The following is a 27,442-nucleotide window of genomic DNA, read 5'->3' on the forward strand; positions in this document are numbered from 1 at the left end:
TTCTTGCCTGGAGAATCCCAGGGACGGGGGAGCCTGGTGGGCTGCTGTCTATGGGATCGCACAGAGTCGAACACGTCTGAAGTGACTTAGCAATATTCAATTTAGAAAGTAATTTAAACAATTAATGTAGGTGGTCATATATAGAATAAATATAATTTTATATATATATATATATATATATATATATAAACTTGATTTTCTTGCCTACATTACTGTTTGTAAATTGCTAATTATCAGGGCTTCCCTGGTGGCTCAGAGGTTAAAGCGTCTGCCTGCAATGTGGGAGACCTGGGTTTAATCCCTAGGTCAGGAAGATCCCCTGGAGAAGGAAATGAAAACCCACTCCAGTATTCTTGCCTGGAGAATCCCATGGACGGAGGAGCCTTGTGGGCTACAGTCCACAGGGTCACAAAGAGTCAGACACAACTGAGCGAGCGACTTAACTTAGGCTACAGCTAACTCAATAGTTAAGTAAGAGTAATAAGTTCTATATTTTGTGCAAAAACATAAATACTGTCAATCCTAAAGGAAATCAACCCTGAATATTCACTGGAAGGACTGATGCTGAAGTTGAAGCTCCAGTACTTGGGCCACCTAATATAAAGAGCTGACTTATTGGAAAAGACCCAACTTATTGGAAAAAATACTCCGATCTTGGAAAAGATTGAAGGCAAGAGAAGAAAAGGATGACAGAGGATGGGATGGCATCACTGACTCAATGGGCATGAATTTGAGCAAACTCTGAGAGATATAAAGGATAGGGAAACCTGGCATGCTACAATCCATGAGGTTGCAAAGAACTGGGCACAACTTAGTGACCGAACAACAATAAATCATAATTTTGGCATATAATCCAACATGAAGAACAAAGTGTGAGTGTTAAAAGTTGAGTTTTTTCTAAAATATGGTGATTATATTTTCTTACATAAAATGTAGAAATGATGGTTGGAAAACTTGCCTACACACCCATGATTATATAAATAAGCTCTTTTGTCTTGTCATGAAGAAAGCAATAGGAATAAATATGATAGATAAAGGCTTAATATGAACCTAACATCCACTGGATCGTCAAAAAAGCAAGAGAGTTCCAGAAAAACATCTATTTCTGCTTTATTGACTATGCCAAAGCCTTTGACTGTTTGTATCACAATAAACTGAGGAAAATTCTGAAAGAGATGGGAATACCAGACCACCTGACCTGCCTCTTGAGAAACCTATATGCAAGTCAGGAACCAACAGTTAGAACTGGACATGGAACAACAGACTGGTTCCAAATAGGAAAAGGAGTACACCGAGGCTGTATATCATCACCCTGCTTATGTAACTTCTGTGCAGAGTACATAATGAGAAATGCTGGGCTGGAAGAAGCACAAGCTGGAATCAAGATTTTCGGGAGAATTATCAATAACCTCAGATATGGAGATGACACCACCGTTATGGCAGAAAGTGAAGAAGAACTAAAAAGCCTCTTGAAACTAAAAGAGGATAGTGAAAAAGTTGGCTTAAAGCTCATATACATTCAGAAAACGAAGATCATGGCATCTGGTCCCATCACTTCATGGGAAATAGATGGAGAAACAGTGGAAACAGTGTCAGACTTTATTCTTTTGTGCTCCAAAATCACTGCAGATGGTGTTTCAGCCATGAAATTAAGACGCTTACTCCTTGGAAGGAAAGTTATGACCAACCTAGACAGCATACTAAAAAGCAGAGACATTACTTTGCCAACAAAGGTCCATCTAGTCAAGGCTATGGTTTTTCCATTGGTCATGTATGGATGTGAGAGTTGGAGTGTGAAGAAGGCTGAGCACCGAAGAATTGATGCTTTTGAACTGTGGTGTTGGAGAAGACTCTTGAGAGTCCCTTGGACTGCAAGGAGATCCAACCAGTCCATTCTGAAGGAGATCAGCCCTGGGATTTCTTTAGCCGGAATGATGCTAAAGCTGAAACTCCAGTACTTTGGCCACCTCATGCGAAGAGGTAACTCATTGGAAAAGACTCTCATGCTGGGAAGGATTGGGGGCAGGAGGAGAAGGGGACAACAGAGGATGAGATATCTGGATGGCATCACCTACTGGACGGATGTGCTGCAGTTTATGAGATCGCAGAGTCAAACGCGACAGAACGACTGAACTGAACTGAAAATAGGTAGATAATAATTTCCTGTATTCCAGTTAATATTGAATTCTTTATTAAAAATCAGTTTACATTTCTCTCTCAAATAGCATCTTGACTGAGGCCTCAACACTCACTGTTCTTAAAGATTCTTCCTTGGTTTCTGAGACCAATCTGTCACCTGATACACCATCCACTGACAATTTAATGATACTTATTTCCAGGGGACCACTGATGAATCTCTCATCTTTTCATATATGTCTTTCTTGTTATTTTATAATCTCAGACTTTACTGTAACTCGTCTATTCAGGCTAGATAATTTTTAGTGTTATTCCTCAATGTATAATGAGTATCTCCAACAGTTAATTAAAACTAATCACATTCTAAAAGTTATTTTTCTGCAGTTTCTTCCTGAACTTGTTCTTTATATTCCCTCTTTCATCAGTCAGGAGTTTTTCTACTTTTTCTTTTGTTAAGTGACCAAATTGTCAGTCAAACTGGCTTGCAAAGGAGTTGGTAGGAAGGAGATTCTATAGTCTCATGTAAATCTGTGGTAGGAATTTATACTCCCATCAACAATGTGTAAAAGTCCCTATAGACTTATCATTTCACAAGCACTTGATTCTAAACTTTCTAACTTTTTTTTTTTCTTATTCGGAGAGTGTGAATTGCATTTTAAAGTTTACATTAGTGATTACTAACCATCTTGGTTGTTCTTTCATTGGCTATTCATATTTTTTTCTTTTATGAGTGCTACCTAAAGTTTTTTGCACATTTTATACTGAATATGGGAAAATAAATAGGAGGACTTTACAGTGGTAAAATATGTCTTTATTTAAAATGAACTACAAAATAAAATAATTATAATTAGCAGTAATTTTATTTTCTGCTAACTTTATCTTCTTGTATTTTTAAAGGCAAGAGTAGAAGTAATAATATTAACTATATTTGCTCCAGATTCCAAGTCAAATTGTTTATACCATGAACAGATACTTTTATTTCTATCCCTATTTTAGTAATCTTAGCTTCATAAAACATAAAATCAAATCTCAGTATCACTTATTTTATATGTTTAAGGTACAGTTTCAAGCATTATATTGTGCTGTATATTTTTATTATAGTTCATGCTTTATATTCACTCAATGAATATTGTTAACATGATAAATAGTTCTTATGTTGTCCTGATATTAACAAGTTTTGAAATGTAGTTAATAAAAGCTAAGCATAGAAAATGAGCTTCCCAGGTGGTGCTAGTGGTAAAGAGCCCACCTGCCAATGCAGGAGACTTAAGAGATGTGGATTCAATCCCTAGGTCAGAAAGATCTCCTAGAGGAGGGCACTGCAACCCACCCCAGTATTCTTGCCTGGAAAATCTCATGAACAGAGTAGCCTGGAAGGTGATGGCCAATAGGGTTGCAAAGAGTTAGACATGACTCCATTAATCGCAGCATACCAGGCCTCCCTGTCCATCACCAACTCCCGGAGTTCAGTGACTCACGTCCATCGAGTCCGTGATGCCATCCAGCCATCTCATCCTGTCGTCCCCTTCTCCTCCTACCCCAAATCCCTCCCATCATCAGAGTCTTTTCCAATGAGTCAACTCTTCTAATGAGGTGGCCAAAGTATTGGAGTTTCAGCTTCAGCATCAGTCCCTCTGCTCAAGCCCCCCTAATCCCTGAGACCCAAGAATATTGAAATTAGACCAATAGTTAACCCTGTGATACCTGGTAAGTGATCAAGTTAAGAGTCTGAAGAGTCACATGTCTTTCACTTTAAATCAAAGCTAGAAATGGATAAGCTAAGTGAGGAGCACACATAGAAAGCTGAGACAGGCCAAATGCTAGACCTCTTACACCAATCAGTTGGTCGGGTAGTGAGCACCACAGAACAAGTTCTGCAAAAAAATTAAAAGTGTTACTTCATTGAACACATGGATAATAAGAAAGCAAAACAACCATATGGCTGATATGAACAAAGTTTTAGTGGTCTGGATATAAGCTCAAATTAGCCATAACATTCCTTTAATGAAAGTGTTAGTCACTCAGTCATGTACAAATCTTTGTGACCCCATGGGGCATAACCCTTCAGGCTCATCTGTTCATGGAATTCTCCATGCAAGAAAACTGGAGGGGGAGCCATTCCCTTCTCCAGGGAATGTTCCTGATCCTGGGATCATACCAGAGTCTCCTGCATCGCAGGCAAATTCTTTACCACCAAGCCAACAGAGAAGCCCAACCCAAAGTTTAATCCAAAGCAAAAACCCTAACTCTCTTCAATTCTGAAGATAATTGAGAGGTAAGGAAACTGAAGAAGAAAAGTTTGAAACTAGCAGAGGTTGGCTTATGAAGTTTAAGGATAGAAGCCTTCTCCATACCATAAAAGTGCCAGATGAAAGAGCACGTGCTAACGTAGAAGCTACAGGAAGTTACTCAGATATAGCTAAGGTTATAATGAAAGTGGTTCCATTGAACAACTGATTTTCAATGTAGATAAAATGCCTTCTATTTGAAGAAAATGCCATCTGGGACTTTCATAGCTAGAGAGAAGGTAATAAATGACTTCAACCCTTCCAAGGACAGACTGAGTCTATGTTCGGGATCAATAACACTTTGTGACTTTTCGTTGAAGTCAGTGATCATTTACCTTTCCAAAAATCCTAGGGCACTTTATAATTATGGTAAACCCACTCTTCTTCTGCTCATTAAATGGAATAACAAAAGACTGAATGAAGCACATCTGTTGACAAATTTTTGCTGATTGTTGAGGCTTATTACTCGGGGGTGGAGGAGTGGGGGTGGGAAATTCCTTTCAAAATACTACTGCTCAATGGCAATGTATCTGGTCACCCAATAGGTTTGATGGAGATGTACAACAAGATTTATGTTTTTTCACACCTGCTAATAAAAATCCATTGGTTGCCCGTGGATCAAGAAATAATTTTGACTTTGATGTGTTATTTTCATATATACATTTCATAAGGTTAAAGCTGCCATAGTGATTCCTCTGATGGATTTGGGCAAAGTAAATTGAAACGTTTCTGGAACAAGTTCAGCATTTTTGATTTAATTAATAGCATTCGTAATTCAAAGTAAAAGTGAAAGTCACTCAGTCATGTCTGACTCTTTGTGACACCATGGACTATACAGTATAGTCCATTGAATTCTCCAGGGCAGAACACTGGAGTGGGTAGCCTTTCCCTTCTCCAGGGGATCTTTCCATCCCAGGGATTAAACCCATGTCTTCTGTATCGCAGGCAGATTCTTTACCAGCTGAGCCACCAGGAAAGCCCAAGAGTACTGGAGTAGGTACCCTAGGCCTTCTCCAGAGGATCTTCCTGACCCAGGGATTGAACCAGGGTCTCCTGCATTGCAGGCGGTTTATTTACTAACTGCGCTATCAGGGAAGCCTGAGGTCAGAGGTTAATATCAACACTAACAGGAGTTTGGAAGAAGTTGATTCCAAGTTTCATGTATGACTTGGAGGGATTGAAGACTCAGTGTATGAATTAGAATTAGAAATGGAGCCTGAAGATATGACTGAATCACTGCAATCTATGACAAAAGTGAATGCATGAGGAGTTACTTTTTATGGATGAACAAAGAAAGTTGTTTCTTGAGATGTAATCTGCTTCTGGTGAGGAGGCCATTAACATGGTTGAAGTATTTAGCTGAGGAAACAGCAACAGTGTTTGCCTTAACTCCAATTTTGAAAGAGGTTATTTTATAAATAAAATGCTACGCAGCGGTATTGCATGCTATAGAGAAACTGTTCATGAAAGGAAGAGTCAACTGATGTGGCAAAAGTTTACTGTTGTCTGCTTTCAAGAAATTGCCACAACCACCCCAGCTTTCAGCACACACCATTCTGATCAGTAAGCAGTCATCAACACTGAGGCAGTACCTTCTGCCAGCCAAAAGATGACTTGCTGAAGGCTCAGGTGACAAATACCATTTTTAAGCAATAAAATGTTTTCATTAATGTATGTACTTTGTATTTTTAAACATAGACTAATGCACAGATAAACTATAATACAATGTAACCATAATTCGTATTTGCACTGAAAAACAAACAAACAAAAATGTGACTCATTTTATTGACGTATTTGCTTTACTGAAGTGGTCTAGAATGTTACCTGTAATCTCTCTCTCTCTCTATATATATATATATATATCTCTAAGATGTTCCTGCACTATTTTGAGTAAGCTGATGTTTTCTTAATGAAATTTTGCAGTGTTAAATCTGTGCAAAATATAAAGATACTGAACCAATGGAGAAAGAAAACGATTAACGAGTGAGGACAAAATTTTATCAACAGATTATTTTTATAATTTATATTGTCCTTTTTTCGTTGCTGTTGTTCAATAGTCAAGTCATGTCTGACACTTTGCAGTCCTATGGACTGCAGCTTGCCAGACTTCCCTCTCCCTCACCCTCTCCCAGTGTTATCCTTCGTCCTTAGCAAAATTTATTAGGAGAATAATTCAGTCATCACTTGATGAGAACTTCAGTTAAACATTTGTTAGATGAGTAATACGGTGAATATTAATTAATAGCAGAAGTGATTTAGGGGGAACGATTTAGGGAGAATTACTTAAAAGAAAAATGTGTCCATAAAAATGAAACGGTTGATGAATAATAACTGAGTATATATGATAACATTGTGGGTGAATTTAAATGAATAAATTAGAAAAAGTTACTGTGAACATTTGGAATGAGTATTTTACAGTGCATCAGTTAAAGTTTGTACTCTAAATTCTGTTCAAAGATTTTACTGTGATTAAATTCAGGCCTTCCTTGGTTGCTTAGTAGTAAAGAATCTTCCTGCTAAGGCAGGAGATGCAGGTTCAATCCTTGAATTGGTAAGATACCCTGCAGAAGGAAATTGTAACCCACTCCAGCATTCTTGCCTGGGAAATCTCATGGACAGAGAAACCCGATGAGCTACTGTCCATGGGGTCTCAAAAAAGTCAGATATGACTTAGCAAATCAACAAACAAAGCAAAACAAAAAATGATATTTCTTTGATGTTGCCAGCAAATTAATCACATGAATATCCTAGAGGCATGTATATGAAGGTAAATGTATGTGTGCATGCATGCTCAGTTGCTTCAGTCATCTCTGACTCTTTCCAGTCTCACAGACTATAGACCACCAGTTTGTTTTGTCCACTGGGTTCTCCATGCAGGAATACTGGAGTGAATTGCCATTACCTCCTCCAGGAGTTCTTACAAACTGAGGATTGAAATCCACATCCCCTGCCATCTCCTGAATTTCAGGTAGATTCTTTACCACAGAGCCAGCAGGGAAGCCTAGATAAAGATATATATGAATTTAAAATAACTACCCTTTTGCCATATAAAATTAAAAACTACAAAAAAGGTATTCAAGAAAATAACAAGTCTAATAAAAAATATTTATCCTTTGTTTAGTCATTAATAATAAAGAGTTGATTTTCAAACCTAACATCTACATAGTAAATATGCATTCAAAGAATTGGTATTTTTACAAAATAAAACTATGATCCCTGGTTTTTTGTTTTGTTTTGTTTTCTTTTCTTTTCCCCTGTGTATTATCTATAGGTAGTTCTTTCATTTCTCCAGTGTTGTTAATTCCTGGTCTGTTTCAGTAATTGTTGTTCCTAAAGTTCAATAATGCCATAAATCAACAGCCATAAGTTTCAATTATGTAAATCTACATAGATTGTGTTGAGGTGAGTAGTAATTGTCAGCTGGCTAGAAATACTTGAATATATGAAGTTCAGTTCAGTTCAGTCACTCAGTATATCCAACTCTTTGCTACCCCATGGACTGCAGCACACCAGACTTCCCTGTCCATTACCAGCTCCAGTGGCTTACTAAAACTCATGTCCATCGAATCAGTGATACCATCCAACAATCTCATCCTGTGCCGTCCCTTTCTCCTCCTGCGTTTAATCTTTCCCAGCATCAGGGTCTTTTCCAGTGAGTCAGCTTTTTGCATCATGTGGCCAAAGTATTGGAGCTTCAGCTTCAGCATCAGTCCTTCCAATGAATTTTCAGGATTGATTTCCTGTAGGATTGACTGGTTGGATCTCCTTGCAGTCCAAGGGAATCTCAAGAGTGTTCTCCAACACCACAGTTCAAAAGCATCAATTCCTTGTTGTTCAGCTTTCTTTATAGTCTTACTCCACATCCATACCTGACTACTGGAAAACCCATAGCTTTGACTAAATGGACCTTTTGTCAGCATAGTAATGCCTCTGCTTTTTAACATACTCTCTAGTTTGGTCATAACTTTTCTTTCAAGGAGCAAGCATCTTTTAATTTCATGGCTGCAGTTACTATCTGCACTGATTATGCAGTCCAAAATAAATAAATAAATAAATAAATAAATAAAGTCTCTCACTATTTCCATTGCCTCCCCATCTATTTGCCATGAAGTGATGAGACCAGATGTCATGATCTTAGTTTTCTGAATATTGAGTTTTAAGCCCGCTTTTGAACTCTCTTCTTTAATTTTCATCAAGAGGCTCTTTAATTCTTCACTTTCTCCCATAAGTGCTATGTCATCTGTATACCATAGATTATGGGTATTTCTCCTGGCAATCTTGATTCCAGGTTTTGCTTCATCCATCCCGGCATTTTGTTATCTACCTATAAGTTAAATAAACAGGGTGACAATATACAGCATTGACATACTCTTTTCCCAATTTGGAACCAGTCCATTTTTCCATGCACAGTTCTAATGTTGCTTCTTGATCTGCATACAGATTTCTCAGAGAGCAGGTAAGGTGGTCTGGTATTCCCATCTCTTGAAGAAATTTCCACAGGTTCTTGGGATCCACACAGTTAGTGACATTGGCATCGTCAGTAAGTAGAATTAGGTGTTTTTCTGGAACTCTTGCTTTTTCAATGATCTGGCGGATGTCAGAAATGTGATCTCTGGTTCCTCTGGCCATTCTAAATCCAACTTGAATATCTGGAAGTTCATGGTTCATGTACTGTTGAAACCTGGCTTGGAAAATTTTGAGTGTGACTTCAATAGCATGTGAGATGAGTACAACTGTGCTGTAGTTTGAACATTGTTTGGCATTGCCTTTCTTTGGGATTGGAATGAAAACTGATGTTTTCCAGTCCTATATTCACAAAGAAAAGGCAGTATTTCTTCTTTCATAGTTTTTTTTTTTCCTGAAGAAAAAGAGTATATTTTACAATTAGTAAACATACTTTTTACTAGTCCTAGTGGTTTTTCCTACTTTTTTCGATTTAAGCCCAAAGTTTGCAATCAGAAACTAATGATCTGAGCCACAGTCAGCTCCAGGTCTTGCTTTTGAAGACTGTAGAGAGCTTCTCCATCTTCAGCTGATGTGCATGTGTAGAGTTGTCTCTTGGGTCATTGGAAAAGGGTGTTTGCTATGAGTAGTGTATTCTTTTGGTAAAACTCTGTTAGCTTTGCTCTGTTACATTTTGTACTCCAAGGTCAAACTTGCCTGATACTTTAGGTATCTCTTGACTTTCTAGTTTTGATTCCCACCCTTTGTGATTGAAAGGGCATCTTTTTTGATGTTAGTTCTAGAATGTGAACCAGAAATCAAATTGCCAACCTCTGTTGGATCCTCGGAAAAGCAAGAGAGTTCCAGAAAAACATCTGTTCTGCTTTATTGACTATTCTAAAAACTGTATGGTATGGATCACAACAAAGTATAGAAAATCCTTCAAGAGATGGGAATACCAGACCACCTTACCTGCCTCCCAAGATATGTGTATACAGGTCAAGAAGCAACAGTTAGAACCAGACATGGAAAAATGGACGGGTTACAGATTGGGAAAGGAGTATGTCAAGGCTATATATTGTTTCCCTGCTTATTTAACTTATCTGCAGAGTACATCATGCAAAACACCAGGCTGAATGAAGCACAAGCTGGAGTCAAGATTTCAGGGAGAAATGCCAATAACCTCAGATACACAGATGACACTCAGTTCAGTTCTGCTCAGTTGCTCAGTCATGTCCAACTATTTGCGACCCCATGAATCTCAGCACGCCAAGCCTCTCTGTCCATCACCAACTCCCAGAGTTCACTCAAACTCATGTCCATCAGGTCGGTGATACCATCCAGACATCTCATCCTCTGTCATCCCCTTCTCCTCCTGCCCCCAATCCCTCTCAGCATCAGAGTCTTTTCCAATGAGTCAACTCTTTGCATGAGGTGTCCAAAGTACTGGAGTTTCAGCTTTAGCATCATTCCTTCCAAAGAACACCCAGGACAGATCTCCTTTAGGATGGACTGACTGGATCTCCTTGTAGTCCAAGGGACTCTCAAGAGTCTTCTCCAACACCACAGTTCAAAAGCATCAATTCTTCAGCTCTCAGCCTTCTTCACACTCCAACTATCACATCCATACATGACCACTGGAAAAACCATAGCTTTGACTAGATGGACCTTTTTAGGCAAAGTAATGTCTCTGCTTTTAAATATGTTATCTATGTTGGTCATAGCTTTCCTTCCAAGGAGTAAGCGTCTTTTAATTTCATGGCTGCAGTCACCATCTGCAGTGATTTTGGAGCACAAAAGAATAAAGTCTGACAGTATTTCCACTGTTTCCCTATCTATTTCCCAGGAAGTGATGGGACCAGATGCTATGATCTTAGTTTTTTGAATGTTGAGTGTTAAGCCAACTTTTGCATTCTCTTTCACTTTCATCAAGAGGCTTTTTAGTTACTCTTCACTTTCTGCCATAACGGTGGTGTCATCTGCATATCTGAGTTTATTGATATTTCTCCCGGCAATCTTGATTCCAGCTTGTGCTTCTTCCAGCCCAGCGTTTCTCATGATGTACTCTGCATAGAAGTTAAATAGGCAGGGTGACGATATACAGCCTTGGTGTACTCCTTGTCCTATTTGGAACCAGTCTGTTGCCCCATGTCCAGTTTTAACTGTTGTTTCCTGACCTGCATAAGGTTTCTCAAGAGGCAGGCCTGGTGGTCTGGTATTCTCATCTCTTTCAGAATTTTCCACAGTTTATTGTGATCCACACAGTAAAAGGCTTTGGCATAGTCAATAAAACAGGAATATATGTTTTTCTGGAACTCTCTTGCTTTATTGATGATCCAACGGATGTTGGCAATTTGATCCCTTGTTTCTCTGCCTTTTCTAAATCCATATTAAACATCTCAAAGTTCATCGTTCATGTATTGCTGAAGCCTGTCTTGGAGAATTTTAAGCATTACTTCACTAGCTTACAGTTTACTAATGTGAGATGAGTGCAATTTTGTGGTAGTTTGAGATCTCTTCAAGAAAATTAGAGATACTAAAGGAAAATGTCATGCAAAGATGGGCTCTTAAAGGACAGAAATGGTATGGACCTAACAGAAGCAGAAGATATTAAGAAGAGATGGCAAGAATACACAGGAGAACTACACAAAAAAGAGCTTCACGACCCAGATAATCACGATTGTGTGATCACTCACCTAGAAGCAGACATCCTGGAATGGGAAGGCAAGTGGGCCTTAGAAAGCATCACTACGAACAGTGGAGGTGATTGAATTCCAGTTGAGCTATGTCAAATCCTGAAAGATGATGCTGTGAAAGTGCTGCACTCATTATGCCAGCAAATTTGGAAAACTGAGCAGTGGCTATGGACTGGAAAAGGTCAGTTTTCATTCCAATCCCAAAGAAAGGCAATGCGAAAGAATGCTCAAACTAACACACAGATGACACTACCCTTATGGAAAAAATAGTGAAGAAGAACTGAAAAACCTCTTGATGAACGTGAAAGAGGAGAGTGAAAAATTTGGCTTAAAACTCAACAGTCAAAAAACTAAAATCATGGCATCCAAACCCATCACTTCATGGCAAATAGATGGGGAAACAATGGAAATACTGAAAGACTGTGTTTTGGGGGCTCCAAAATCACTGCAGATGGTGACTGTAGCCATTAAATTAAAAACACTTGCTCCTTGGAAGAAAAGCTATGACCAAACTAGACAGCATATTAAAAAGCAGAGACATTACTTTGCCAACAATGGTCCATCTACTTAAGGATATGGTTTTTCCAGTAGTTATGTATGGATGTGAGAGTTGGACTTTAAAGAAAGCTGAATGTTTAATAATTGATGCTTTTGAATTTTGGTGTTGGAGAACACTCTTGAGATTCCCTTGGACTGCAAGGAGATCCAACCAGTACATCCTAAAGTAAATCATTCCTGAATATTCATTGGAAGGATGATGTTTAAGCTGAAATTCCAATATTGTGTCCACCTGATGTGAACTGACTCATTTGAAAAGACCCTGATGCTGGGAATGATTGAACGCAGGAGGAGAAGGGCACAACAGAAGATGAGATGGTTGGATGACATCACCGACTCAATGGGACATGAGCTTGAACAAGATATGGCAGTTGGTGATCGACAGGTAAGCCAGGTATGCTGCAGTCTATGGGGTCACAAAGAATCTAACAGAACTGAGTGACTAGACTGAACTGAACTGAGTTAGAAGGTGTTTAGGTCTTCAGTGAACTGGACAACTTCACCTTCTTCACTGTCAGTAGTTATGGCATAGACTTGAATTACTGTGATCTTAAATGGTTTGTCTTGGAAAGAAACAGATCGTTTTGTCATTTTTGAGGCTGCACCAAAGTACTGCATTTCATACTCAAGACTTTTGGGAGAAATATCAACAACCTCAAATAGAGCAGATAATACTGCTCTAATGGCAGAAAATGAAGAGGAATTAAATAACCCTTTCATGAGGTTGATAGATGAGACTGAAAAAGCTGGCTTGAAACTCAGCATACAAAAAAATATAGCTGTCACAACCAGTTCTATCACTTCACTGCAAACAGAATAAGTGGAAGCTGTGGCAGATTTTGTTTTCCTGGGTTCTGAATCCACTGCGGATGATGACTGCAGCCACAAAATTAAAAGATGCTTTCTCATTGGAAAGAAAGCTATTAAAAAAAAAAAAAAAAGACCCTATACACATATTTAAGAGCAGAGACATCGCCTTGCCAGCAAAATTCTGTGTAGTCAAAGCTATGGTTTTTTCAGTAGTCATGTGCAGGTGAGGAGAGTTGGACTGTAAAGAAGGCTGAGTGCCAAAGAATTGATGCTTTTGAACTGTGGTGCTGGAGAAGACTCTTGAGAGTCCCTTGGACTGCAAGGAGATCAATCCAGTCAATCCTACAGGAAATTAGTCCTGAATATTCATTGGAAGGTCTGATGCTAAAGCTCCAAAACTTTGGCCACCTGATGCGAAGAGGTGATTCATTTGAAAAGACCCTGATGCTGGGAAAGATTGAAGGCAGGAGAAGGGGAAGGCAGAGGATGAGATGGTTGGATGGCATCATCAACTCAATGGACATGAATTTGAATAAGCTCTGGGAGATCGTGGAGGACAGAGGAGCCTGGCCTGCTGCAGTCCAAGGGGTCACAATGAGTCAGACAGAACTTAATGACCAACAGCAAAACATAGTCATTTCCTTAGTTTTTTCCAACATCCAAAATGAAAAAATAGGCAATCTGGATGTTGAAGAATAAGTATTCTATGCCGTAGGTTTGTTTCATATCTGGACATCTAGACTCTTTATAGTGTATATAAATGTCAGGCATTTAAATTTTTATAAATACAGACTTTCTCTTATTTCCATGCATAGTTTTTTAGAGAAATAAGTGTTCTTTTGAAATAGAAGGGTCCTGCAGCTATTTTTGATATAGCTGCCAAAAGCTGTCCATGAAACTATTAGGAATGAAGAGCTAGTATGCTTGAGTTCAGCATGGTTTGGGAGAGCAAATTATATATATGGTGATGTTTCATTTGATCATCAGTGGCAACTGGGCTATAAAATCTTTGAGTTACTTAACTTCAGTTATTTCATAATGTCCATGAGATATTAATATGTTATTTTAATGAAATGCTAGAAAAATGGTAGTTTAAAAAAGTACAGTGGGTGCATAACATTGAAAATATATATGAAAATACATGTATACCAACTCTTCCAGTAAGCAAGTGATTTATTTCAGTAGCTTCTGTGAAACTTACAGGACAATTAAAATTATAGAAATAATATAAATATAGAGCTTAAATTAATGTAAGTGATTTCACAACCTGTACACAAATTGGTATTATTTTTGGTATTTTTGTGGTATTATTTTTTAAGCTGTAATCACATATGAACTATTTTTCAAAATGTTTAAGAAATACATAAAGCAAGTAAAAAGTCAGTGGTTTCAAAGGACAAATGTACTTATTCCACGTATGATTAGGAAAGCTTTGGGATCTAGATATTGTAAATAGCTTCAGGAAAAAGGATAATTACATTATAATAGTGATGAGGAAGATACTGATAAAACCTATAGTTGAACACTTACCAAGTACTTACTATCTACTAGGCAATATTTTGCTCATGTTTTCATGAGAAATATTTTGCTCATGTTATCTAGTTGAGGGTCCATTACAACCCTATGAAGCAGATATTATGTTAATATTATTATGCCATTTAAGAAGAAACTTTAAATATCAAACTGTTCAAAATCACTCAGATGCTAAGTGGTAGAGTGAATCATTCTCTGGGAGTGTAACACATGTTAAAGTAGTTGCAGAATGTTTAAAAGCAAAGTAGGAACAAGATCTGAGGGAACTGGGCAAATTTGTTTGTATTCTTCTTTTATTACGTTTGTTTTTAATACCTCTATTATTTTCACTACTGTTTTTCACACATTTACTAAAGAAAAAGTGTTTCATAGGTATAAAGCAAGATAAAACAATCCTTTTACTTAAGACTAAGTGATGTATTACAGGTTAAGAGAATTGCTCAAGAAAGTACAATCTAGTTGTAGATGAGTGGAGAATAAAGAGTCATTTCTGCAAACTGCATTAAAAATAATGTTCTTTTTTACTAATATATCAGTGTTCTAGTTTACTAACCTACCGATTCCTAAATATATACGTTAAAAGGAGCTATAATTAAACATGTGTTTAAAGCAGCTGGAACATCAGGATGAGAACACTTTAATGAGGTTGATGAGGCCAGAAAGGATATTATTGATTTTTATTGATTTTTTTGATGGGCCAAAGTCCTGATTCCTTTATATTTTTTGTTCCTAATATTAAATTGGTTATACTTCTCTGATTCTGTCTTAAGAGGTGTGGATTTTAAGTAAAGTAATTTAAAAAAAATGTACTCATTTCTGAACCTAAAGAGAGTTGCATGAAGACCATCTTGTAATTATCATCTTAATTATTTATGTCTGCATAGGACTAGTATGCATGTGACCTTAGGGGCAGAGCTTTAAGAGAAAGTCCTGTAAAGGAATGAAGAATTCAATTCTTTTGAAAAAAAATATAAGCAGAAGTATATGAAAATCATAATCATAATTCTCTATTGTGCTATAATATCCATGAAATAATCATCAAGTACATCACATTATATTTTTAAACTCAGGTTTTTGAAAGAAGTGTCATTTCTGTGTTACAGAGAGATGTGAGAGGTTGACTTATTAAAGGTCCAGCAAAGATACATTGGAAACCTACCAAATTTAACTCTTACATTCTTGCTAGATGATAGTTCCCCTGCAGGTCTAGTTTTGCTTTCCAAGTTTTTAGTTACCTGTGGTCAACTATAGTACAAAAATATTAAATGGAAAATTCCAAATATAAACAAAAAATAAACTTAAAATTTGGCTTCCCTGATGGCTCAGACAGTAAAGTGTCTGCCTACAATGCGGGAGACCCGGGTTTGATCCCTGGGTCAGGAAGATCTGCTGGAGAAGGACATAGCAACCCACTCCAATACTCTTGCCTGGAAAATCCCATGGTCAGAGGAGCCTGGTAGGCTATAGTCCACGGGGTCACAGAGTCAGACATGACTGAGTGACTTCACATAACATATATAAACTTAAAATTATGCACTGTTCTGATTCATATGATGAAATTTCACCTCATCCTACTTTATCCCTCTTGGCATGTGAATCATCGTTTTATACAGCATACCCACACTATGTATGCTCCCTACCTGTGAGTCACCAAGTAGCCATCTTGGCTGCTTTGGTCTACTCAGGTCATCGGGTCTACTGTTCCTCATACCACAGTGCTGTGACCAAGTAACCCTTATTTTACTTTGTAGTGTCCCAGAATATCAAGAGTAGTGATGCAGACAATTTGGATTCTCTCTTACTGTGCCTAATTTATAAACTAGACTTCATCCTAGGTATGTATGTGTCAGAAGCATATATACTGTCTGTACAGTTCTGTACTGTCTGTGGTTACAGACATCCGCTGGTAGTTTAGTCGCTAAGTCCTATCTGACTCTTGTGACCCCATGGACTGTAGCCTGCCAGGCTCATCTCACCATGGGATTTGCTATGCAAGTATACTGGAGTGGTGGATTGTTTACCAGCTGAATCACCAGGGAAGCTGTCAAGCATCCACTGGAGTCCTTTAAATGTAACCGCCGCAGATAAGGGAAGGCTACTGTATCATGCTGTCTTTCTCTTCTTGAATATTTAAAATTTAAATTCTCGCTAAATGCTAATACCAAATTTAGGTGAAAACAATCTTAAACTTTTGTATCTATATTCAGATAACGCAGACAACATAATATCAATATATTCGTAACAGTTTTTCATGAGACATATATTACTTATTATTTATTGTGCTTGTAACATCATATTACACATTAGATTTAGTTTTGTTTATGGATGAGTATTTTAGGCATAGTCTTTTTGATTACCAGGTAGGAATTTTTTAATTTATGAAAAGATTTTCCATCTCTGGACATGCAAAAAGTAGTTTAAAATTAGTTTAAAATTTGAATTGATTCAGATCAATATGTAAATATACCCTGTTTTATAACAATGGTAATGCAGTGCTAAATAGGATATGAATATCTGTATACAGGATATTGTTTTTGTTGTTTATTTTTGCTAATTTGAAATACAGACATAATTCAGGAGTGAATCAAATTTCACTGTGTATACTATCAGTAGATGGAATTGCATTTTGGAAAACAGAAAAGACACTCAAATTGTTTCTAATCACCAAAAGCATGTTCTCACGTAGAATTCAGATTGTAAAGTTACTGTATCTAAGAAGATACTTTCCTCCAAAAAGTTAACACCTGTACCTTCTGGAATTAAATATTTATGGCTGGAGTATAATATGATAATAAGAGAACAATTTAATAAAAAATATACTATTAAGTTCAAGTTATGATGTAACAAGTTGCTTTTAAATTTAACACAATAAATAATATGAATGAGCGTAAATATAGTATCACAAACAGTCCCTGCACATATTATGGCATGTGCTTACATGATATGTGCACATTAAATATAATGCATTTATGTATTTTGTTTGCTATGCAAACAAATTATATACCAATATACATATTTTTTCATGAATAAATATAATCACATATTCGTGCTTTTCTGTGTATGTCCCTTCTTTTCCAAGTTAACAGTCTAGCATTTTTCCTCTGTGCACCTATTCCTAAGATTCTATACACATATATGAAGGCATTTTTACATAAACATTTATATAATATGTATATACTAGGTTTTGGAAAATAACCAGTTTTTTGCTTAAAAGATTAAATCATACTAATTATGCTTTCTTTGTGACTTGATTACTTAGTATATTTATCTTCAGTAGTGATCTGGTATAGTTGTAATTTGCTTGTTACTGGCATATGGCACAAATATGTCATATATTTCTCTATTATTCAGAATTCTTTATTTTGAAATGTCTTGTCCCTGAACCATAATATTTTTATATCTGGGGCACAGGTTCTAAGGATAAGAACTGTTGAGATTTGATTAAAATAAATACATGTCTGTCTCTCTCTGTGTTACATACATTCTAAAACATAACAGAGGTTTTCAAAACTGAACTTGAAATTACTGTAACATTTCACATTTCTAGTAACAGTGAATGAAAGTACATTTCACTCTCCATTTCTAAAATCAATGCATGTTATAACTTTTGTTTATTTTTTCTGGATTCATGTTTTAAGAAATAAATTCTTATGATTGTAATTTTCATTTTCTAGGCTACTGGTAAGCTTATGCATGCTTTAATGTAATATTGGCACTTTGAATTTGATGTTCTTTAAAGTGTTTATTCATAACCTTTGATCATTTTTCATCTGTTTTGTCTCATCATTTTTTAGTCCTTTTTATATTAGATGTGGTAATCCTTTATCTAGTATCTGAATTAAAAATATTTTCTAGATATGTTGCTCTCCTATTGACTTTGTTTTAAGCCTTTTATATCATGTAAATGTTTTAAGTTTCTGTATAATCAAATGAATCTTCTTATAGCATTTTAATGTTTTATGTATGTGAACATTTAATTCAATATCTATGTAATGTGTGTATGTACGTGAAACTGAAGTCGCTCAGTCATGTCCAACCCTTTACAACCCCGTGGACTGTAGCCTACCAGGCTCCTCCCTCCATGGGATTCTCCAGGCAAGAGTACTAGAGTGGATTGCCATTTCCTTCTCCAGGGGATCTTCCCCCACCCAGGGATCGAACCCGAGTCTCTGGCATTTCAGGCAGACGCTTTAACCTCTCAGCCACCAGAGAAGCCTGTATGTGCGTGACTTGCTTTAAATATAATTTAAAACAAAAATTTTGGAGGGATCATATTTTCTTATGTCTCGGGTACTTTTAACCAAGAACCTGAGAGTATAAAATGGATTTCTGTTTATTCATACTTTGTTTTATTGGCCCTCAGTTTAATTTATATAGTAATCTTCACACACATCCCATATCTTTCTTCTTAAAGCTTTAGAGCTTTGTGTCTGTGAGGAATAGAATGTTTTTCATAGTTCTATTCCTCTGTGCTTCTTTCTAAGATATAAGAAAGGATATGTTCAATACCATAATGATAGTTTTGTATGTGAAATATTTTTGAATTTTCTCTTCATAATCATACATTCAAAATCAAATATTCTTATCTCTTTTTTAAATACTGCAAAATAGAATTAGGTTTTGTCTTGAAACTTGGCCCAAGTGATTATATTTTAAATATATATGTGTGTATATATATATATATATGCAGTTAAAATTAGCATTTGAAATTTTATTTCATATTATTTTTCTTTTTATATTTAGGAAATTAATGTGTAGAAAGGAGAATGGTGCTATTGGTTGATGAGGTTTCTACTTATATATTCATAATAGTAACTCTATGTTCTTGAATAAACTAAACCAGTTTCATTGTCTGTAAACTGAGGATAGTAAGTATCAGTATATTTTCTAATATCAATGATACCTATGATGACATTAGGGATAATATATGCACTATACTAATATAAATTTACTATCTAGCAATTTCAAACTCTTCAAAAGTAGGAATTAACTATTTCAAACTTTTATTTATACTATGCAGGCCTTTAGTATTACTCTAGTTGAACTTGTCTTTAAAGACTGAATTTAAAAAGATTTTAGATATAACACCTTCTTTCAGTTGACAAAACTTATATTTGTCATCAAATACACCATGCTGTTATATGCAATGAGTAAAAAAATATATCAGCAAAAAGAGCATATATCAAATACTGGAATGAACACTAATAATTCAAAAAAATTATTGTATGGAACATTACATATCGTGTGTCTCATATATTGAGTAAAATGATAAGTAATTGAAAAGTTAAGTTGAGTCAAAGTATATTCATGATGTATAATTGAGGTTTTTTATTAAAATGTATAATGTTCAATATAATATCTTTATAAAGACCAAAAATAATTTACCGATTCAGTAGACTCTATTTACTGGATTTAATGTGTTGAGACATTGATTCTTTAAAAGGCTTATTATAGAAGATATTATACCTGATATGCATATATTAGAAGTTTTATATTTATGGGATTTATGTAAATAGATATTTCTAAGAAATCTCAGTGACCTCCAAAAGCATTCAGTATCACAGTAATCAAAATCTATGGAAACAGTGAGAGACTTTATTTTGGAGGGGTCCAAATCACTGCAGATGGTGACTGCAGCCATGAAATTAAAAGACAGTTGTTCCTTGGAAGAAAAGCTATGAAAAACCTAGACAGTATATTAAAATCAGAGACATCACTTTCCAACAAAGGTCCACCTAGTCAAAGCTATGGGTTTTCAAGAAGTCATGTATGGATGTGAGAACTGGACCATAAAGAAAGCTGAGTGCCAAAGAATTGATACTTTTGAACTGTGGTGTTGGAGAAGACTCTTGAGAGTCCATTGGACTGCAGGGATATCAAACCAGTCAGTCCTGAAGGGAGTCAGTCCTGAATATTCATTGAAAGGACTGATGCTGAAGCTGAAACTCCAGTACTTTGGCCACCTGAAGTGACAAACTGACTCGTTGGAAAAGACCCTGATGCTGGGAAAGATTGAAGGAAGGAGGAGAATGGGATGACAGATGATGAGATGGTTGGATGGCATCAGCGACTTGATGGACATGAGTTTGAGCAAGCACTAGGTGTTGATGGCGGACAGGGAAGCCTGGCATGCTGCAGTCCATTGGTTGTCAAAGAACTGTATGCAACCAAGCGGCTGAACTGAAATGATGCTCCAATCATGAATGCAGAAGAAGCTGAAGTTGAATGATTGTATGAAGACCTACAAGACTTTCAAAAACTAACAGGAAAAAAAAAGTAGTCCTTTTCATCATAGGGGACTGAAATGCAAAAGTAGGAAATCAAGAGGTACACGGAGTACCAGATAAGTTTGGCCTTGGAATACAAAATAAAGCACGGCAAAGGCTAACAGAGTTGTGCCAAGAGAACTCACTCATCATAGCAAACACCCTATTCCAACAACACAAAAGACACCTCTACACGTGGGCATCACCAAATGTTCAGTATTGAAATCAGACTGATTATATTCTTTGCAGCCAAAGATGGAGAAGCCCTATACAGTCAGCAAAAACAAGACCAGGACTTGACTGTGACTGAGATTATGAACTCCTTATTGCCAAAGTGAAGTCGCTCAGTTGTGTCCGACTCTATACAACCCCATGGACTGCAGCCAACCAGACTCCTCCATCCATGGGATTTTCCAGGCAAGAATACTGGAGTGGGTTGCCATCTCCTTCTCGAGGAGATCTTCCTGAGCTAGGGAGTTAACCCAGGTCTCCTACATTGTAGGCAGACACTTTACCATCTGAGACACCAGGAAAGTCCAAATTCAGACTTAAATTGAAGAAAGTAGGGAAACTCACTAGCCCATTCATGTATGACCTAAATCAAATCTCTTACAACTATCTAGTGGAAGTGATAAATAGATTCAAGAGATTAAATCGCATAGTCAGAGTCCTTGAAGAGCTATGGATGGAGGTTTCTGATATTGTACAGGAGGCATTGATTCAAACCATCCCCCCAAAAAAAACAAATACAAAAAGGAAAAATGGTTGCCTGAGAAGGACTTTCAAAGAACTGAGAATAGAAGAAAAGCAGAAGGCAAAGGAGAAAAGGAAACATATATCCATCTGAATGGATGGAGTTCCAGAGAATCACAAGGAGAGATAAGATAGCCTTCCTAAGAGAACAATGCAAATAAATATACGGAAACAATAGAATAGGAACGACTAGAGATTTCTTCAAGAAAACTAGAGATACCAAGGGAAAATTTCATGCAAAGATGGGCACAATAGGAGTCAGAAGTGTTGTGAACCTAACAGAAGCAGAAGATATTAAAAATAGGTGGCAAGACTACAGAGAACTATATAAAAAAGATCTCAATGACCCAGATAACCTTGATGGTGTGATGACTCACCTAGAGCCAGATATCCTGGAGTATGAAGTCAAGTAGACCTTAGGAAGCATCACTTTGAACAAAGCTAGTAGAGGTGATAAAATTACATCTGTGTCTCTTTTGCTATCTTGCATACATGGAACACGTGTATACCCATGGTAGATTCATGTTGATGTATGGCAAAACCAATACAATATTGTAAAGTAATTAGCCTCCAATTGAAATAAGTACATTTAAATTTAGAAAAATGTAAAAGAAAAATAATAAGCTGGTTTTAGAAAAGGCAGAGGAACCAGAGATCAAATTGCCAACATCTGCTGGTTCATGGAAAAAGCAAGAGAGTTCCAGAAAAACATCCATTTCTGCTTTATTTACTATGCCAAAGCCTTTAACTGTGTGTATCACAATAAACTGTGGAAAATTCTGAGAGAGATGGGAATACCAGACCACCTGACCTGCCTCTTGAGAAATCTGTATGCAGGTCAGGAAGCAACAGTTAGAACTGGATATGGAACAACAGACTGTTTCCAAATAGGACAAGGGGTATGCCAAGGCTGTATATTGTCACCCTGCTTATTTAACTTCTATGCAGAGTACATCATGAGAAACGCTGGACTGGAGGAAACACAAGCTGGAATCAAGATTGCAGGGAGAAATATCAATAACCTCAGATATGCAGATGACACCAACGTTATGGCAGAAAGTGAAGAACTAAAAAGCCTCTTGATGAAAGTGAAAGAGGAGAATGCAAAAGTTGGCTTAAAGCTCAACATTCAGGAAACAAAGATCATGGCATCTGGTCCCATCACTTCATGGGAAATAGATGGGGAAACAGTAGAAACAGTGTCAGACTTTATTTTGGGGGGCTCCAAAATCACTGCAGATGGTGAGTGCAGCCATGAAATTGAAAGACTCCTTGGAAGAAAATTTATGACCAACATAGATAGCATATTCAAAAGCAGAGACATTACTTTGCCGACTAAGGTCCGTCTAGTCAAGGCTATGGTTTTTCCAGTAGTCATGTATGGATGTGAGAGTTGGAGTGTGAAGAAGGCTGAGCACTGAATAATTGATGCTTTTGAACTGTGGTGTTGGAGAAGACTCTTGTGATTCCCTTGGACTGCAAGGAGATCCAACCAGTCCATTCTGAAGGAGATCAACCCTGGGATTTCTTTGGGAGGAATGATGCTAAAGCTGAAACTCCAGTACTTTGGCCACCTCATGTGAAGAGTTGACTCATTGGAAAAGACTCTGATGCTGGGAGGGATTGGGGGCAGGAGGAGAAGGGGATGACAGAGGATGAGGTGGCTGGATGGCATCACTGACTTGATGGACGTGAATCTGAGTGAACTCTGGGAGTTGGTGATGGACAGGGAGGCCTGGCCCGCTGCAGTTCATGGGATCACAAAGAGTCAGATATGACTGAGCGACTGAACTGAACTGAACTAAAGTAAAATCATTAATGTTAAATCCAAAACTATCTTTAAAGCAGTTAAAAGTCCTGTTATTTTAAGAAGTCTTTGAACTATGATGTTAATAATTTGGATTTGGGCTTCCCTTGTAGCTCTGTCGGTAAAGAATCTGCCTCCAGTGCAGGAGACCCAGGTTTGATCCCTGGGTTGGGAAAATCCCCTGGAGAAGGAAATGGCAACCCACTCCAGTATCCTTGCCTGGAGAATTCCATGGACAGAGAAGCCTAGTGAGCTGCAGTCCATGGGGTCGCAGAGTCGGGCACAACTGAGCGACTAATGCTTAAAAATAGGGAAATAATTTTTCTTTCCCATGTAAGATTTTTCAATTTGATGCATCACTAATGAGCATAACTGCTGTCCCTGCCTACTTTGTTTCTCAGTCCCATATACATATATACATAAACATGAAGATCACAGCAGTCCGTCCCAAATAAAATGAACCCTGGATATTCATTGGAAAGACTGATGCTGAAGCTGAAGCTCCACTACTTGGGCCACCCCATGTGAAGAGCTGAGTCATTGTAAAAGACCCTGATACTGGGAAAGAGTGAGAGCAGGAGGAAGGAAAGGGGGGGACAGAGGATGAGATGGTTGGATGTCATCATCAACTCAATGGACATGAGTCTGAGTAAACTCTGGGAGATTTGGTGATGGATAGGGAAACCTGGGGAGAAGGCAATGGCACCCCACTCTGGTGCTCTTGCCTGGAAAATACCATGGACAGAGGAGCCGGGTAGGCTGCAGTCCATGGGGTCGCACAGAGTTGGACACAACTGAGTGACTTCACTTTCACTTTTCACTTTCATGCATTGGAGAAGGAAATGGCAACCCACTCCAGTGTTCTTGCCTGGAGAATCCCAGGGACGGAGGAGCCTGGTGGGCTGCCATCTCTGGGGTTGCACAGAGTCTGACATGACTGAAGTGACTTAGCAGCAGTAGCAGCAGCAGCAGCAGCAGCAGGGAAACCTGGCATGCTGCCGTCCAAGGGTTACAGAGTTGACATCACTGAGCAACTGAACCGCAACAAAATGTATATACTATTTTATATAAATATATTGTATGTGGTATGCCTCAGTATGTTTTAAAACTAAATATATCAATTTTTTCCCAGAAAATTAATTCTGTTAATGACAGGTACTCATTATACTGTGAATATCTAGGAAAAGTATACAAAGGTAATAATTGCTTAAAAAGTCTAGCTTTAGAGGGAAAAGAAGAAAACAAATTGTTTTGTTTCACTTATGAAAAGTGGCCAAATCTACTTTAGTTATTTTATAAATCAACAATACTGTACAAATTGGAAATTAACAGAATAAATTATCTAATCAATGTTTATTATGCCTTATTTGGTATTATACTACTAATTCTGATAGTAGTTTACTGGTAGCTTTATTGAGCCTTCTCCTTAATAATGTAAAATTTTAGTATAAAAGTATCAATTATTGATTTAAATAAAATATACACTAACAAAAATGACCACACAATTTTAAAATAGTGTGGCTTTCTCTCAGATGATACCTATTTCTCTAAGTATGGGCGATAAAGAACAATGATTATTCAAAGTTGCACAAGACTTTTACTTATTCCTTCTGGTCTTCCTAAGTATGTTACATTTTATTTTATGAACTAAATAATTTACATGCAAAGTTTGTACATAGTTCAACTTTTAAAATATTTTTGTTTAAATTTTTTTCATTTTATTACAGTTAATTCAAAGTAATTTTAAGATAAAAACATATATAGTATATGAATCCATAGATATATGTATTATTATAAATGTGGAATTAGATCATTTTGACCACCAATGGATAGATAATTTTATGAGGTGCTGTGTTTTTTAAAATTAATTAATTTATTTTAATTGGAGACTAATTACTCTACAATATTATAGTAATTTTTGCCATACATTGATATGAATCAGCCATGGATGTACATGTGTTGCCCATCCCGAAAACCCTCTGACATCCCTCCCCATCCCATCCCTCATGGTCATCCCAGTGCTCTGGCCCTGAGTGCCCTGTCTCATGCAATAAACCTGGACTGGTGGTCTATTTCACATACGGTGATATACATGTTTCAATGCTATTCTCTCAAATCATCCAACTCTCACCTTCTCCCACAGAGTCCAAAAGTCTGTTCTTTCCATCTGTGTCTCTTTAGCTGTCTCGCATATAGGGTCATTGTTACCATCTTTCTAAATTCCATATATAACTGGAGCCTATTAAACAGAGTAAAGTAAGTCAGAAAGAAAAACACCAATACAGTATATTAACACATATGTATGGAATTTAGAAAGAGGTGCTGTGTTTTGAGGGTGATGGTGAGAAGTTACTGGGTAGAGGAACAGATGAAGTTCTAAAAGCAATAGCAGAAGTTTAGGAAGACAGACTTGGACTACTTCATGTGATGCAACTTGAAGATGACATTTAATGATACCATGTAGTTTGTGGAAACCTACTTTAGAAAGTACTCAGTAGTTTAGAAGTTTTAAAGGGATTTATATCTAACTGAAGCTTTTGAAATCTGCTGTTTCCTTTAATTTCATGTGTCATAAACTGTTTCTTAAGAAATTATTTTTGCATGAGTAATATATTGTCCAAGGATAGTTTCTACAGTAAAATAAAATTTGTCATTCTTATTTATTTTCCTGGAAAGTGAATATTAATTTATCTTCATTTTGGTAATGTTAAATTTTAACATCACTTGGTAGGTATTGCTATTGATGATTAAATTAAACATCAATTAATTTAATGTTTCTATAAATCTTTCAGTGTGTTGAAAGTTCTTAGTATTTTATTGCAAAGATTATGAACATTGACTACTAAAACAGACAAAGGAAGTGAAATCCCCTAAATGAATATTTAATGAGTATAAATTAAAATGATACACTGACTTTTCTTTTTTCAAACAAATTAAAAATAATTAAAAATATTAGCTCAAAAGATACTTGAAAAAGTAAGGCTTAGAGAGAAAACTATTTCAAAATCTGGAATAAGAGTAACATTGGGGAAAGAAATGTTATTTCATGGAACTCTATGAAAACAGAGAAAAAAATGGTGCATTTTGTAGAACTGAGCCCAAATATGTATTTTTACTGATTCATTTATAATAGGTGTTTAGAATGAGGAGTGTAGATTTATCTTTGTTATCATTGCCTTGCCACTGGCAACGGGATGATGATATTTCATGTTAATTTGGGACCCTGGCCCTATTATTTGGCACTCTAATTACTTGGCTTAGTGCCTAATGTAGCCTTAAGGACAACAGAACTAGAAATGACAGTATGTCAGAAGTTGAAATTATTGAAACACTGTGCAAAATGATAAGAGCTGTTGCAGTTTGCAGAAAGAAGGTGAAATATCGGGTATCTTGTTTGAAGGACCTTGTTCCCTAATGTTGAAAGGAAACTTCTGTAAGTAAAGTTGCATGACTAGCAATGTAAGTGGAACTTTGCTATCTTGTGATCTTCCCAGGTGGCTCTGGGGCTAAAGAACCGCCTGCCAATGTAGGAGATGCAAGAAATGCGGGTTCAATCCCTGGCTGGGGGATCCCCTGAGGGAGGGCATGGCAACCCACTCCAGTATTGTGGTCTGGAGAATCCCTGTGGACACAGCAGCCTGGCAGGCTACAATTCATAGGGTCCAGAAGAGTCAAAAACGACTAAAGCAACTTAGCATGCATGCACATCACAATCTTGCTTCAATTCCCCTCTACTCACATATAAATTCAAATATTTATACCTTGCAAAATAAATTATCTACTAGTAGAACAATTGTACTTTCTGCTTTTTCCTTCCATAATATTGTTTAGTATAACTGAATGAGGTAGGCTCAGTCGCTTAGTCATGTCCGACTCTTTGAGATCCCATGGACTGCAGCACTCCAGGCTACCCTGTCCATCACCAACACCCAGGGCTTGCTCAAACTCAGCCCCTCGAGTCAGTGATGCCATCCAACTATTGTCCTCATCCTCTGTTGTCCCCTTCTCTTCCTGGCTGGGAAAGATTGATTTTTCCCAACATCAGGGTCTTTTCAAATGAGTCAGTTCTTCGCATCAGGTGGCCAAAGTATTGGAGTTTCAGCTTCAACATCATCCTTCCAATGAATATTCAGGACTGATTTCTTTTAAGAT

Source organism: Capra hircus, chromosome 15, assembly GCF_001704415.2.
Source record: "Capra hircus breed San Clemente chromosome 15, ASM170441v1, whole genome shotgun sequence".
NCBI lineage: Eukaryota > Metazoa > Chordata > Mammalia > Artiodactyla > Bovidae > Capra > Capra hircus.